This window comes from Choristoneura fumiferana, chromosome 3 (assembly GCF_025370935.1).
Source record: "Choristoneura fumiferana chromosome 3, NRCan_CFum_1, whole genome shotgun sequence".
NCBI classification, from domain to species: Eukaryota; Metazoa; Arthropoda; class Insecta; order Lepidoptera; family Tortricidae; genus Choristoneura; species Choristoneura fumiferana.
Genome location: NC_133474.1, coordinates 10,347,587 through 10,358,028, shown reverse-complemented (window position 1 = coordinate 10,358,028; position 10,442 = coordinate 10,347,587). Strand labels below are relative to the sequence as shown.

General features: G+C 35.1%; 1 long non-coding RNA gene across 1 annotated transcript; it reads left to right on the top strand.

Moving 5' to 3' along the window:
- The first annotated feature begins 7,457 nt into the window (after positions 1–7,457).
- Positions 7,458–9,464, top strand: LOC141426549 (uncharacterized). Its single transcript, XR_012451249.1, has 4 exons — positions 7,458–7,546; positions 7,803–8,111; positions 8,499–8,692; positions 9,271–9,464. It is a non-coding gene; the product is annotated as an uncharacterized lncRNA (long non-coding RNA).
- The last annotated feature ends 978 nt before the right edge of the window (positions 9,465–10,442 follow it).

The following is a 10,442-nucleotide window of genomic DNA, read 5'->3' as shown; positions in this document are numbered from 1 at the left end:
GTTTTAATTTAAACTTGATACCTCCACACGTTCTTGAGATATAGGATCGTGACAGATAAACGGAGGGACGGACAACAAAGTGATCCTATAAGTGTTCCGATTTTTCCTTTTGAGGTACCCTAAAAATCATCGGTTCGTGTCGATGCACGACTTCAATTACTTGTTTGCGGGAAAAACCGGAAATTCATTTGCAAATAGAGCCTTAGTGCTCTCTTTAGTGTTGGTGGCCGCGTAGTGCTCTAGTTAACTATAGAAATGTGACGCAACTTCGTCACGGGTACTTTGAGCGCGACGTCTGCCAATCTCTGGGATGTAGGTACAGGCGAAGTCATAAATATCTACACAGTCACAGTGTCAACTACTTGTACTGATGTATTAAGATGTATATTTGCTACTCGGCTTTATTCCAGCTCGTATCAAGTTTTTTGTTAGTATGTAAAGTTGATACCTAATAATCGATTTTTAAATGACCAAATATTTTTTAACCAAAAATTAGACATTTTTTAATTGATATAACTAATTTAAAGTGTCATGAATAATTTGTATAAATTAAATCAACAACTTCACAAATAAATGTAATTCTATTATTATGTTACTAGTTATGAAAAATATATATTTAGCTACGTTCGTAAAAATATAAAAATAGCCGAGCAGTAGTCATTAAACAGTATTTTAATTATTTTTTTTTAGAACACAAACCAACACCTTTATATTTGCTACGGATGTACGGATGGTCTTTATGTACGTGTTAAACTTCCAGTGCTCATAGTAACGTTTGACTTTCCATAATCATTTCATTATTAAAATTGTAATACATTTCAATTATTTATTAATAAATATATGAGTACAATGAAAGTTAACTCGTAATGTTTACTCGTTCAGCGAATGCAATTAAAATACGTGTACGAAATTATGTGTGTACTGTCGCTGGAAGCAAGGCAAGCAAGTATTAATTAAATGATAGTAAATGTAAACATCATAACAGGGGGAATAACTTGTTACAGCATTACGAATGACAAAGTTTACGATATCGCAGAAGTAAGGGAGGAAGAGTTCATTTGACGGGGCGCGGATTCCTTAGTAACCAACTTTAATTAAGAGTACGGTGTTCTTACGATCCGTGAGCTCTTAGAAAAACCTTCGAGTTTCGGGGGAAATCGGAAGGATTCGTTAGTAGAAAATGACAATTGTCTTTTTGATTTAGTAGCAATCCATCACGCGAAAAGTGCACTCGTTGTGTTTTTATTGATTTATAGAGCAGTCAAAAACCACCACTTACAGATTTATTTATTTTGTTATATTTCGGAAATTGATGTCAACTTAAACAGGGTATTTCAGTAAATAGCCAATCACGGCAAATTGTTCATAACGTACATAAATATTTTGAAAAGAAGCTGAAAGTTTCAAGAAAAGTGTCGATCGTAAATATTTTACTAAGGTTCAAGACCGAGTTATAGAAGCAACGGGGATTTTTAAAAGTACATTAAAATAATATTAAACGAAAGCAGACCAAAAAAATTCATTTGACATACCCAAGAGAAGTAGATACAGTATAATAACAGCTCTATATACTTCCTAATAAAAGTAGTGTGTTAAGGCGGGGTGTTCTCTATTTAAATTAACGATGGGTGAATTCGAAAATGCTGATTTTGTTTTATTTGTATCATGACAAAAATTCATATTGTGTTAAGATTAGAAAAAGATAAAGAAGCGTAATATTATAACAGTAAGGTTTATTTTGTACTGATTGTTATTCTTTACATAACTTGCGGTAACTTTGAAAAGTTTTGCAAGTTGATAACCGAACAAAACCGCATATCACGATCGCGTGTCATCGTCTATACCCGAAGCATGCTTCTAAAATCCGAAGGTTTTTTTAAGAGCTCACGGACATACTTGTCAAGCAAAAACACATTTCTAGAATAGGCCAAGAGAATCTAAGGTAGGTACATTGCATACGCGGTATTAAGAGATGAATGTAACGTTTCTTGGTAAATTAATTTGCATCGGTTAAATGCATATAAATACGTACGAGTTTCACGCTAAAGTCAACTCAGTTATTTCTAATAAGGTGCAATACTGCTGCCGTTTCAGTTATTTTAATATTGTAACTATTTATGGGGCTATAAATTCATATCGACAGTAGAATTATTTCAATAAAACGTATGATTAGGTAAAATCATTATAAACTTAGTTGTTAAAAATATTCCCTACACTTATTGTTTAGATTGTGTACTGGTGTGTAGCATAATTTAGTGAACTATGACTACACATAAAAAAGTGTGTGCATTATTGTAGGGGAGGCGAAAAAGTAGCGGCATTGATTTTAGAAGAAAATACACACAATAACATTTATAGTCCTGTTATTATCAGTACTATGGAATTAACACACTGAGGGATCTGGTTAAATATTACTTAACTACAAATTTTCCATCGCCTTACCTGTTTTTAACACGATTCTCCAGAAATATTTTTATTATTTTTCAGATATAATCTTACTTTTTAAATGTGTTTACTCGCTGTCAGCGTATTTCAGCAGAAATAGAAGATATTTTAAAGATTTTCCTTGTTATTTATTGAAATGCTCCCTTGCCAGATACTTAGCCAGCTAATTATAATTTGCCTCAATCCGCTAGCGTAGTTAATAAATTTTTTGCGAGGTTATTAAAACCTATCAACGAACTAATCCAAATTTTATTCAGTTTCTTAAAATTTTATTAAATTTAGGTAGGTGCGTTGCATATTTTATTACCTAAGAAGCCATACCACAAGATACCAGCAATGCGGAAAAAAGCAGAGTAGTTAATAATTTATTCTTAACACTATAGAACCGTGAAAACTACCACTAACTCAGTTTTTTTCACAATAATTTCTTATTAACGCCAGAAGGCTGTGCACGAAGGAAAACGGCCCTCAATTTTATAACCCTCATAAAAGTGACCGTTCCCGCCGTTTATGATGAAACAGCAAAGCCTAAACGTGTCATTATGGTGTGAGAATGTGACTCGAATATTGTATTATTTTTCAATTTGTCAAAATGTTGTAGTAAAACAGCGGATATTAGTTATCAATTACGGCCAACAATATTTTTATGCCAGTGTAAATACTTTTTATTTACTTTTTTTGTGTTTAACTTTATTGTCATGTTGATGTTCAAGAAATGTAAGTTGGAGGACGTCTAGAAATGTCCTCCCGATTGTATTAAATACTATGAACCTATGACGTTCGACATAAAGTTGACTTCTACTACTCGTTCGACTCTAATAATCCTGGAAATGCCTACCTATGTGGATATTTTAAAATTAAAAAATATATATTTTTCTATATTTGAAAGAAGCTTTATTTCATATATACTTACCTACTTTCTAACATATTTTCATCATCATCATCTCAGCCTATATAAGTCCCAATGCTGGGCACAGGCCTCCTCTCAGAATGAGAGGGTTTGGGCCGTAGTTCCTACGCGGACCCAGTGCGTATTGGGAACTTCACACCATTGAATTGCTTCGCAGGTTTGTGCAGGTTTCCTCACGATGTTGTCCTTCACCGTAAAGCTCATGGCAACCTTCAAATGTAACACTAACATATCTTATACATTATGGGTATAATAGTTATTACGGTTTCTAATTTTCATGCGTAGGCGTTTGATTCTCTTAGCGCGTGAGTACCACTCAATCTTGTCAATGTAACATCCTTCGCCTAGGTTAAAATAATTTGGCTCTCGAAAATATTATTTTAATTAATTCTGTCGCCCTCAAATTATAAGAAAACCTTTGGGATTTAGTGCCTCAACATTCTAGTCTTCATTTGTTTACAACACGCCAGTATTCTAATTCTTAATTTGAACTGAATCGGCATAACAACTTTTATCTTCTACTAAATGTTGCCCACGACTCCGTCCGCGTAGGAATCGTTTATTGCTATCCCGCGGGAAATTCGTAATTTTCCGGGATAAAAACTATCCTATGTCCTTTCCTGGGACTCACACTATCAGTATACCGAATTTCATCTGAATCGGTTCAGCAGTTTAGACGTGAAGGGGAAACAAGCAAATAAACAAACGGACTTACAAACTTTCACATTTATAATATTACTGGGATGAGACTAGGTTTCAGCCCGCGACTTCGTCCGCGTTGAATGTGTGTTCTTTTATTACGTGAAACACGATCATTTTCAGCATACTTAAAAGTAGCGTAGGTATACGTCATTTGGAATTTGAGGAAATAAAGAAAATGGTTTATTAAAGATTATACATAGCTTCTTACCTGCATGCCAAATTTGAAGTCGCCAATTTAAAATTACCGAGATAGAGCCACTTCGAATTGAAAATATAAATTAAATCCTTTTAATCTCTATCCCGTGGGAATTTTCGGAAAATGCAGTATTTTTATATATATTAATTCACTACTTTTGTGCTTGAAATCTCTAATAATTACAGTTTTGGATGTTTGGACTTTGAATTAAAGAATAAAAAATTCTGTTTTAAATATCTTATCCCATGGCAATTAAAAAAACCCTACTCAGTGGATCAAAAATATAGTTACTTAGTGATTTTTACTTTAAAAATTAAGGACTTTACATACAGAACGTCATTCCCTTTTCCTTCCTATCCTACCAAAAAAGCTATACATAAATTTATTATGTGTTTTCAAACGTCAGCTTAAACGCCAAATTTGAATACCTATCCTAACTTTGAAACTGACGAACTCTCATATAAAATTTCATTCCCTATTAAAGTTAGGGGTGTAAATGTATGTATAAAGCATTTATACGCTAAATTTCAAGTCACTAGGTTCAGCGGTTCGGGCTGTGCGTTGATATACCAACAGCTAGTCAGTGTTTTTAATATAAAATATCATTGAATTATAAGATAACGTATTTTTTGCCGCAAATTGCGTTTGACTCGGAAATGGTGGTTACGTCGAGAGGAAATTGTACGAGTAAGGTTCACATTCCGTAACACCCTGTGGTCACAGTCGGAAATCATTCCCGCTGGCGCGATCACCCATGAGTGCCCTCATCAATAAATGCCCACCTGTTTTTCTTTTGTGATATATAAATTATTTATTAACTAACGATTCACTATTATTATGTTAAGGAGGAGTTAGGTGACAAACACACGTACAAAAAAATTGTATATATTTAATACCAGCACCTAAAAGGTTGTGATAAAAAATGGTCCATTGAAGAAAACTCATAACTTATGACTGTCTGCCTCTTTAAGACTGTCGACGTCAAAATACTTACTTTAAGGGGCTGTTTCACCATCCATTGATTAGCGTTAACCGACAGTTAAATGTGATGCCGTCTCCGTCTATTCAAACAAAACAAACAGAGACGTCATCACACCTAACCGCCAGTTAACACTAATCAATGTATGGTGAAACAGCCCCTAAAGATGCAAAAGTAGCTTTACACTTTTGTACTTTGTCGCTTTACAGCCACGTACGTAACGCCATGTAAGAGTGACAAATGATTTAATGCGACAGAGTAAAAAAATGATCCGCTACTCTTGATGCTGACTGTACCTACGTACTTATTTGTAGATATCAATGTAACAAAACTCAAACATCACGCCACAGTCCTTTAGTCTCTCTGATGCCTGCGCTTTCGTCTGCGAAGTATCCGTTTAACGCTATTCCGTGGGAACTACGCAATTTTACGTAATGAAATGTATCCTTTTTCTTATTCTATCCAAATTCAATGAGCTATTTGTAAGAAACATCTAAATATCTAAACATCCAATCGATTACATTGAACTAAAAGTAGGATTAAGTATTTGAAACGTGTCAAGCGTTCTCCCCGCAGTTTTCAACAAGTTAAGAAGAAATTACAGATACACTATTGTATTTTTCACCTATTATGAGTTCTGTGACACTTGAAAATTTTCCGAATTACGCATACAATGTTCGCAAAATATTTTTTTAAAATAATTTCTATTTTGAAGCAAAATAATAACAAAAATGTAAAACTGTACTTTTTAAAAATATATAGCAATATCAGTGTCCATTAAATAGACCCCATCGATTACGATTTTTTTTTAATGACGCAATGTGTGAAACGGAACAGAGTAGTGACGTAACATTATCGGCAACTGCCGCGGCTCATTATTCAATAACAATGAACACTAAGATATTCTAAATTTTTAAACAAAACTTGCTAGATTTTTTTAAACGCGGCTATTTGGAACGCGGCCGCAGCCATCTTGTGGCCAGTGTTTGTCACTATCACTGTCAGTACGAGTGCGTCTGCCTTGTATACGAGTTGAGTTTCCGTTGCATTTTCTTAGCATTGTATTTTGTTATCATTGTTGTTGACTTTTGTTACTGTTTCTCGTTAAGTTTGTTGTTATTTTTTGGCAAAATGCCGAAATGGTCTAAAAATACTGTTTTGAACTCCCAGAGTCGGGAGTTTGTAATTCGTTTTAGGGATTACTTCGAGCGAGAACGAGAAAACGGTGGCCCGGTGGGCGGCAAACTGTTTTTTTTTTTAATATAACGCAACTTCTCCAAAAATAGGCACTAATAACTCTTAGAAATATCGATAGTTCACTTGATAAATGGTACATCTCTAAAACTGTCAAACTCGAAACGTCACAGAACTCATAGGTGAAAAATATTTATATTAAGACTAAGTTGCAAGTCGCATTAAAGATACCAAGCTATGACTTTACTTGGTGAAAGCTACAATATGTTGAACAAATAAAAACAGTTGTAGCGGCTACTCTGCTGTCACCACAAATTGGATTGACTCTCTGGATAGAAATATACGTCCGCTCCCTGCGGTGCATTTGGGGCCACGATTCGCGAGGCGACACAGGAAAACGTTCGCAGACCCTGCGAAAACGTTTCTACGACCCTTTACATGCTTGTTGTTTTTGATTAGATAACAATCTTATGAATGAAACGAATGAAAAACATAATTTGTACTGGATTCTTCCTTATTTATGTAAGTAGAGTAGATGCTTATTTTAAATTTGTTATTTGATGTTTATGTAATGAATAACTGTCCAATCCTTGAAGTACGTACGTATGTACATGCTGTTCTTTTGTCGTTCACTTGTGTATTGCCTTCTATATAGCCATGGAAAAGTTTTTTTTTATTCGACTGGATGGAAAACGAGCAAGTGGGTCTCCTGATGGTAAGAGATCACCACCGCTCATAAACATCTGCAACACCAGGGGTATTAGTTTATAGTTAATCTATCGTTTTGGGACCTACCGTCATCTAAACCGAAAAACTAAACCGATAAATATCGGTTTAGTATTGATTTTTTTTTTCACTATGTAATTTGATTCTTTAAAATTAAAGAATCAAATTAAATAGTGCTTGCAGTCTTTTTAGCAACGCCAGTTCCAATAGATTTGAATGTCAGTGTCATGTTGTGTTCAGGAAAAAGAATACGAAACGTCTGTCATGTCATGAAATTCTGAAGTATCAATCCGTACAAGCTCAACCTGTCTCACAAAAAGATGTCAACGTCCACTTGATATTTTGAATTGAGCTCGAGTGAATATGCGAATTTTCTTTAGTTAAATGTGTACTCGTAAGTGCTTTCTTTTCTTGTGTGCGTTTACGACTAAGTACATACTTGTTTATAAAACAAGCTTTTTATGTATACAATATGTATGAACATAATATGTTTGTATGTATACCTACAATATTCTTTGATTCCCCGAAAATTAGTACGGAAACGCCTTGTTTAACGACTACATCATTTCTTTTGATTGCGTTGATATAGAAGTTAGATTTTTTCACTGCCTCAAGGAGTAATAATCTTGAGTGTTCGATATACGTTTCAGCTTCACACCTTGAGGTGTTCTTGACAAAAGGGGTCTTGGTTCTTGATGAAGAGACAGATGAACAACAAAGTAATCCTACAAAGGTTCCGTTTTTGTCAAATAAAGTACGGAACCCTAAATATTAATTGCTTCTGCAACATGAGCCATTATTATGTGCACGTTAAGAACTTGCACAAATCTAATATCTTCCGCTTAATTGGTTTATTTGAAATACTGAATGCACCACTTAGCTTGCCATGTTTATTTGCAAAACTGGGAAAACGCGGAAGTTCAAACAAATGGCTATGCTGAAACTGCTTCTAAACCTCGGTAAATTGTCGACATAAACCGTTATGAGATATCTGCTTATACCGCATGCGACCGCTTCAATCTCTTGTTGTAAATATAGAGGTAGTATTTTGCATCTGTAGTATACACTACGAATTGAGTTTGGGTCCCAAGACGCTGTATTGTCTGTTTTGAATAACCGTAGTAAAAAATAACTTTAGAAAAATATCCTACTTTACCCATGGACTTTGTAAACTGAAAGTATGGGTTGCGACAATGGGATCACGTCGGGTTGCTCGGGGACGAGCCTATTGAATTTATAGCAAACACCGTCTACCTACACAACCTATAATAAAATCTAATGTTAGTGGTTACGTGTGTATATTCTCTTGAGAATAAGGGTTCCTCTAAATATATACGCATTTTCAGCATAAACGCAGCTTATTTTAACTATTATGCATACGGAAATAAGACAAATAATGGCTAGCTTTGAAGCTGTTTCCAACGAAATTAATATGTAGGTACTTTTCCTTTGAATGTTTCCATAATTGGATGAATATTCGAGCGTCTTGACCGCTCAGGTCAAATCCCATTATTCTCCCAGGATTATTACCTACCACAAGGTAAGGACAAGCTGCAAAAACTTTTTTCATTTACAAAAAAAACGTAGTCTTTGAGCTTTACTTCCTTTAACAGTACGTACCAGCAGCTTTTGCAGGTGGTAGCACCTTGTACAAGGTCCGCCCGGATTGCTACCACCATCTTGCTCGCTAATCCTACCGTAAAGCAGCAGTGCTTGCACTGTTGTGTTTCGGCGTGGAAAGTAAGACAGCCGGTGAAATTACAGGCACTTGAGGTATTCCATCTTAAGCCTCTAGGTTGGCAACGCATCTGCAATACCCCTGGTGTTGCAGATGTTTATGGGCGGTGGTGATCTCTTATCATCAGGAGACCCATTTGCTCGTTTGCCATTCAGTCGAATAAAAAACAAACTACTTGAGGGGATAAAGTAGCAAGCAATAAAAACATACATGGAATAAAATATTGACACATTTCAAAACTTGATTGTTTTACTTGGAGGAACGCGATGCTACTTTGTCTCACGAACGCATTTAAATGTAAAAGTTATTGTTTTTCTAAAGTTAGTAAGTCGAGATTGCAGTACGCTTTATCATACGTAAAGTGATCTTTATGATTTCAGAAAGAGAAAATTTAAATTTGGTCGCATTCCAAAAGGAATCCTTGCCAACGCTCTCTCTTAAACGAATTTATGACCTACCCCGACCCACTAGCTAAACGTTGAGGGAACAATGAAGGCGGCTACTGCGATTTCAACCGCAAGTTGCACCTTGGGATATGCACTCTGAATCATTCAATCAGTGAAATTAAGTTATAGCGGGATGGTTTTCAATTATATTATTTGTTATTATTATTTTTGTTGAAAACGCATTAAATATTTAACTTGATCTGTTTATTTATTATTAGTAAGAGGAAAGTGTGATATCCTGATCTTGACGAAATTAAAACAGGTTTTCTTGGAGGTACAATTTTCAATAATCGGTTTCGTATTAAATAGTGCATTAACAAAGAGTAAACATATTCCTAAGGATGTACAAAAAGTATTAAATAGTAGGTACCTACAGGCTTCTCGTAGCAATCAAGAATCTCTAGTTTCATAATCAGGGTCACTAACAACTCTGGTGGTCTCATAAATATTCCAGAGAAGTGATTTAATATTTTTTTTCTATCTCGAATTAGTAACTTTGCCTAGTTGTTGCACGCGAAAATGAGGTAACGCGTAAACCGAATCAAATACCAAGTAACGCGGTACCATCGCAGATCCTTGTCGATCTCATCGTAAAACTCGTAAGTTTCCCCTTCCTCATGTTACCTCATATCTTCTTCCCTCATATAGGTACGAATACTTTACTACCGCGTACATATGTACCGCGTGCGTATGTATGTATGTGTATGTGTGGATTATATAATTCACTTATTAAAAAACCGGCTAAGTGCATGTGGGACACGCGCAGCGTGGGGTTCCATGCAGCAAATTATGTTCTACTTATATTAATTTTGGTCGATTTTGTATTAAACGTATTTACTGTTTAAAAATCCAAATATGTATTTTAACAATTAATCTAGTAGGTATAGAGATAGGGACAGCCTTGACTCCAACAAATATAAACACTTTCAAGCTTAATAAATTGAATAAGTTGCAAACCATCCCTTTATCCAGTATACTCGTAAAGGTACAATGTTTTCTTCAACTATTCTAAAACACCCATCTACCAATACCCCGCACTAAGGGATAAACGAGAGTGAAATAATCTCCGCTTGACGGATCGGGGAGGTATTCTAAAAAAATTACAT